This window comes from Vulpes vulpes, chromosome 4 (assembly GCF_048418805.1).
Source record: "Vulpes vulpes isolate BD-2025 chromosome 4, VulVul3, whole genome shotgun sequence".
NCBI classification, from domain to species: domain Eukaryota; kingdom Metazoa; phylum Chordata; class Mammalia; order Carnivora; family Canidae; genus Vulpes; species Vulpes vulpes.
The window spans coordinates 101187902-101194325 of NC_132783.1; the positions used below are offsets into that span (position 1 = coordinate 101187902).

The 6424-nt window shown below is 49.5% G+C and overlaps 1 pseudogene; it reads right to left on the reverse strand.

Annotated features, from left to right (window-relative positions):
• Nucleotides 1-3095: 3095 nt before the first annotated feature.
• Nucleotides 3096-5895, reverse strand: LOC112928016 (sal-like protein 4 pseudogene; annotated as a pseudogene).
• Between the last annotated feature and the right edge of the window lie 529 nt (nucleotides 5896-6424).

Below are 6424 nucleotides of genomic sequence, written 5' to 3' on the forward strand. Positions count from 1 at the left end.
TGATGTCTTATATGTTGACTAATTGAATTTAAATTTTAAAAAAGGGGAAAAAAGAAAATAGTGGGAGCCTAAGAGTTTTGTAAGGTCCCCTCTACAGAACATTGACCCTTTAAGATACTCCATGAAAAGGGGGTTCTTGACTTAAGTAAATTTGAAAAACATAGTGAACTTTACTCCAGTGAATAGATTCCCAAAGTACATGAGCATATTAAAGGCTCTGAGAAGTCCAGCAGGAAAAAAAAAAAATCAGTCTTTAAATCTGTACTATCACAAACTTATTTGTGATATGGAACTCTCCCCCCATTATTCCATAAATTATACATAATACATATGGAACTCTCCCCCCATTTTACATAAATTATACACAAACATCTGACTAAGCCCACTTTGGGAAATACTGCCCGAGGGCATAGATTTAGAGTTGGGAATATATGCATGTAGTATAGAAAACCCCCAGAGATTCTGTTTTGTTTTGTCTTTTTTTTTTTTTTTTTTTTAGATTTGCCTTTCCTCATTCTGGGGAGAAAGATGGACAGATAGACTACCACCCATAAAGTAAGCTACAGAGTATTTATTGCTCTGAAGTTTGTTGGTTCTCTCTTATTACTAACACAAAGAAGTATATGGCAAGAGAAACAAGCAGAAGCTGAGCTAAGCCCTGGGAAGTAAAAATCTAGTCTTTCTGGAGCCCCTCACTTTTTCTAAGCATCTGGATTGGAACCCAGTTTGTCTTCCTTTCTGCCCTCGCCAATTTGCCTCTCCAGGAATGAAAGAGTCTAAAGATGTCTCCTTGTGAACAGGCTTTCAGCTCTTTGTATTTAACTGTGTTGATTTGGAGGGATTCTGCATTCCAGAGGTCTCTTTGGCCCCAAGACTGCCCTAAGCAAGATCCAGGATGCCTTCGGTCAGAGAGAACAGAAGCAGAAGCATAACTAGGTAGCCTTGTCAACTGCATCAGTCTTCCCAATATGAGCATCACTGGCAAGAATGGAAATGCTATCACCTTGTGGTTATGAGTCCCGTATGTCAGAGCCTGATGGCACCCAGGGATGCCTCCTTAGCTTAAGTGGGTAGTCAGGTAGAGATGGGCATGGTGAGCAATGGTTCAGATGGTTGGATGGGGCTCACTTTAAGAGTGGAGGGCTAGGGAGGAATGATCTTCCTTCTTCATTCTTTTTAAACTTAGCCTTTATACAGGGACGAACTTATTTTAGTTGCTTTTGTTTATATGCTTTGGAGATGATGGATTTCTCAAAGAGGTAAATTCTAAAATTATTGTTCAAGTAGACCCTGATCTTGACCTGTCATAGGTCTGACAGCAAAAATGACAGTTGAAAGAGAGTAGAACGAAGTTTTGTTTAGAAGGATAGTGTTTATAAAATGAATTTTTATGCATTCTCAAGGGATGGTTTATTACATTCTCTCTTTCTTTGGGAGGGGGTAGAAAATAAAAACATCCAAAATTTATTCTCCAACAAGACAGACAGCATCAGCACGTAGAAACTACAGGGGTTTCCCCACAGATCATATATTCACACGGACATGATTTACTTAACAGGGAGAAAGGCTCTGGTGTGTTCTCTGTAACAATATCCGCTTCACAGTGTAAACAGGTACTAGCATTTGTTCTCAACTTACAATTCCAGAAGGAAAGGCACAACATGGCAAAAAATTCTTTTTGGATCCTAAAGTCAGGTGCAATAACACAGACTGACTTTTGATAACAGTCTTGATCTACTTTTCCACAAAGAAGGAGATTCTCCACTCAGAAATTAGATCTTTCTTTCTCCTTCCTTGTTCAACCATCAGAGCATGTTTCATCATTTCATATACAAAAAAAAGGGGGGTGGGGAGCTTAAAAAAAAGAATCATGAAAATATCTTCACTGTCCAACTGCTCCCACCACACATCAACTCAGGTGCTAGACAGGGTGTCAGGACACTTTGGTGGTCATAAAATAGGAAAATAGACACCATGGCTACAAAAATAAAAAATAAATGAGGTAGATAAAAAAAAAAAAAAAGCTTTCACACCCATGACTTGCCCGTTCGAACATCATTGCCTTCATGCAATATTCAAGAACAATCTTCATACTAACTTGGCATAAGCTGCACCAAGGTCATTTTTTGTACAAAGTAGTATGTGAACCTGTAAGAAATATGCCCTTTCCAAGCATTTCTTCAAGAAGGAAAACCCAGGTCTTTGATCAAGTAGGCACTGGAGAACCAAATTAAATCACCTGAGGGTCCCTGCTTAGGTGCCTAGCCCTCCTGGTGGCTCAGGAAGGAGGCATCTGGAAAGCACAGGGACTCTTGGGGCTCTGAATGAACTCTATTTAAATAAGCAGCAACACACACTGACTCCCTAAGGACTAAACCAGTCCATTTGAGGGTATCCTACCTAAGGTCCCAAGGTTGAAGGAATTTTGTAATTCTACAACCTTAGTTAAAAAAAAAAAAAAAAGTACATTCAGGGGAAAAAAAACGAAAGGAAAGATGGGTACAGGGTACAGGGGGTCATACAAAACAGGCCCCTAAACAGATGCCAGATCTTGTCCATGTATCCGCATACAGTCACCAGGGAAGTATACAGTACCCACCCACCCCCAATTAGGCTAACAGTTGTCTTGTCCATTGTAGTTCAGTAAGTTCCAACTTGAAATAGGAGGATAGTCTTTGGAAATAGTTACTCTTGGTTGTACAAAGGTTTTATGTATACACTTTGTGGCAAGTAACAAAGCTACTTTGTAAGACACACACTTCTTTCCAAAATCAAAGAAAAAAATTCTAGTCTGTATATGTTTTAATATTTTGTGTTTTTTTTTTCATTTTTTTTTATTTTTTCAATTTCTTTTCTCTTTTTTAACTTTTTTCTATTTCAATTTTTTTCTCACAAAGTAGCATAACATCTGATTGTAGGACTTGCCTGAGTTGCCTGAAGTTATGATCATAACTGTAAACATCATTTGCACATCAGTAAGAAAACAAACAGGAGGAGATGGGTTATTTTTACAAGGAAAAGAAAAAAAAAAGAAAAGAAAAGTAGTAGAGTTCTAGAGAGGTCATTCTCCCTGCATTTCTCCCTCGACAAAGAGTTTAGCAGACTGCAATCTTATTTTCTTGGAGGAAGTGAGGGAATTGGTGTTTGGGGATGCTGTCGGCAGCACCTGGTTTTTCCACTTTCAGCACTGATGGCGGACTGGGAGCCATCCGTCTTGGAGATGGTGGTGTTCACAATGGAGCTGGCCCCCAGGGAGACTGGGAGGGTACAAACACCCCCACTCTGGATCACAGAGATCTCACTGGTCTTCATGGCCAGACCTCCATTGAGCATGGTGGTGTACTGGTTCCACAGGACAGGGTCCATGGTCCCCAAGGGGCCAGGATTTCCTTTGGCCTGTCGGCGTGGCCGAGCCGCTAGCAAAGGCGTCATGCTTGGGGACGTGGCCACGGGCCCAACAAACGCACCAGGGACTTCGACTTTGGCCTCGGTTGGCTGGGCTCGGATAAATGTTGGTGGCAGGCTGCTAGACCTTCCATCTAGGCGCGGTTCTCGGGGCTGTCTGCTTTGCCACCAGCAAGCATCAGGAGCCCTGGACTTGATGCTCTCTGCCTGGCGACTGGCCGGGGGTGGCCTGGAAGGGCGCAGTCTCCAGCACATCTGGGCTTGGGCTCTGGTACTCCTGGTCTCCCATCACTGAGCACCACGAGTCGTTGGTCAAGCCTCGCCCTCCACCGAACCGTTGTCTCTGCCGCTCTGCCGCTGCAGGACGGGAGGAGCAGGACCCACCTTCCCCGGGCGTCCAGGGCAGCGAACCCGAGAGCGGGCGAAGCTGAGTGGGCGCTGGGAAGCGGGGCGCGGACCTGCAGGGAGCCGCCGGAGCGTCCGGGGGGCCCAGCTCGTCCACGCCGATGCTCTCGATGACGTCATCGCGACAGGTGGCACCCGCGCTGCTGTTTTCGGGGACCACCGCGAGGTCACAGGGGTTCTCAGGCCGAGGCGTGCTGGGAATCTGGTCCCCACATGCCCCCGCGTGTGCCGCTGCAGCAGGACCGCGTTCGTCAACTTCTCCCGGCAGATGCGGCACGAGAGCTGGTCGGGTGAACCCCCAGGTGCCTCTTCAGGTTGCGCTTGGTGGAGAAGGCCGGACCACAGCGCTTGCACCAGAACGGGCTCTCCCCGTTGGGGGGCGGGGGGCGGTGATGCATCTTCAGGAGCTCTGGCAGCTCAAGACCCGGTGGCAGATGAGACATCCTTGGGGTCAGTGGTGGCCTTGTCAATGTTCTCCACCAGCTGCTGTAATTTCAGGGTCTCCAGCCCCGGCTCGGGGGGCCCACTCCCATGGAAGCCACCAACCCTTGGGACAGTGTGGTTTGACACCCCCACCCCCACCCCCACCCCAGACAGTAGGGATCCGTCCTCACTTTCCGCAGAAGGCGGGGGCTGCAGGTGGTTGGGCAGCGGCGGCCCATGGGGTCCTTGGGGTTCAGTCCCTGAAGAGAGATTCTAGCCCTAGACCGGGGGTCCCTGTTACAAGGACAGGTTTGCTGTCTAAAGGGAGACTCGATCCATCTACGGGGACGGGTACAGAGAGTGCATAGGGAATGCCATTGCCTGCTGCCATTTTGCCGTGGAACTCGGCAAAGAGCTGGGGGTTGGCCTTCACCTGGGGATGTCGATGAAAGTGCACCTTGAGGTTGCCCTTGGTGGTGAACCGGTGGCCACAGAGCACGTGAAGGGTCTCTCTCCGGTGTGGGAGCGGAGGAGGATCTGCAGGGAGCTATCGGTCCCCAAAACCTTGCTACAGTACTTACACGTGTGCTCGCAGAGGACGGGCTCGTCTTTGGGTTTGGCCTCCAGCGGGGACACGTTCGGTGGCTTCCCCTTCTCTTTCTTGGACGGGTCTAACGCCACGGTGTTGAAGGTGTGCTCTGGAAGAGCACAGAGCCTGGGGCCCGAGGTAGCAAAGCACGGGGAAGGCGCGACCTGACCTGGGCGGCACCCTCATCCCCTCGGGCTTCAGGGCGAAGGGCGCCAGCACCTGGGCCACGGAGCTGGTGGTGGAAGGGACGCTTGCGTGAGGTAGCTTGGCTGGTTTCAAGGCGTCCAGAGACAGGCCCTGGCTGCCGGCTTTCTGGCTGAGCAGGGCCACGGCCGCGGAAACCTGCTGGGACGTGCGGATGCTCCCGCCACGCCGGAGTGCAGGGCGTGCGAGGCCCACAAGATCACCTGCACGCGGATGTGCTCGGCGAGCTGGGTCTGCTGCAGCTGCTGCTGCTGCAGGCACAGGATCTGCTCCAGGACCCACGGGACGCTGCTGGCGCCTCGGCGCTGCGCTGGTCCACCGGCACCTTGGTGCCCCGCAGTGCTTGCACAGCGACGTCAGTGTTGGCCGCTGTGCCTTTGGGTAAATAGCTCATGTCCTGGGACGTGGTCGCCAGGGTGATCTCGGCCTTCAGGTACACGACAGACTCGGCACCCAGCTTCTCCTTCAGCTCCCCCGAGCCGCCGCCATCCTCCCCGAGCCCAGCCTTACTGCCTGACCGTGCGGCGGCAGCTGAGCGCGGCCCCGGGAAGTCTCCCGGAGGCACCGGCCCCTCGCTGTCGTTCATGATGAGCACAGGTGGGTTTTTAGTGCAATTTTTATGTTCTAAGAACTCTGCACCGCATTTCTCACAGATGTGAGTCTCCTCCCGACGAGTCCTCCGTGCAGTCATTCCATCCTGTTGGCTTCACTGCCGTCCCCCGGGTGGCTCATTGGAGCGCCCGGCCCCCCGCCTCCGGCACCGGTGCGGCCGCCCCTGCAAACTCCGGGGCAGGCTGCTGCGGCGGCTGCGCGCTGGGGTCCTCCTCCCAGTTGATGTGCTGGGGTTTCGCCTGCTTGCGCCTCGGCATGGGGCGCGCATCCGGCCTCCCGGAGAGCCTCGGCTATTTCGGTTTATTACATTCTCAATGTCTCAGTGGTTTGTTAATGAATATTTAATGAGCATTTCTACAAAAATTAATAAAATATATGTATAAGTATATACACATACGTGTGTGTTTATAAATTATACTGATGTAGAGGATGTTTAGCATAAGATTTGTAAATTATGAAATACATAATATTCTTTATTATAAATTTCATATAGTTGATTCTCATAGGATTATTTCATTGATTTTCATTGAACTATTTTATCCATAGCCAATCTATAGTTGCAACTGATAAGTACAGTTCCAACATGAATGTTGGTTGATATTTTTTAAATTTTTTTTTAAATTTTTTATTTATTTATGATAGTCACAGAGAGAGAGAGAGAGAGAGGCAGAGACACAGGCGGAGGGAGAAGCAGGCTCCATGCACCGGGAGCCCGATGTGGGATTCGATCCCGGGTCTCCAGGATCGCGCCCTGGGCCAAAGGCAGGCGCCAAACCGCTGCGCCAC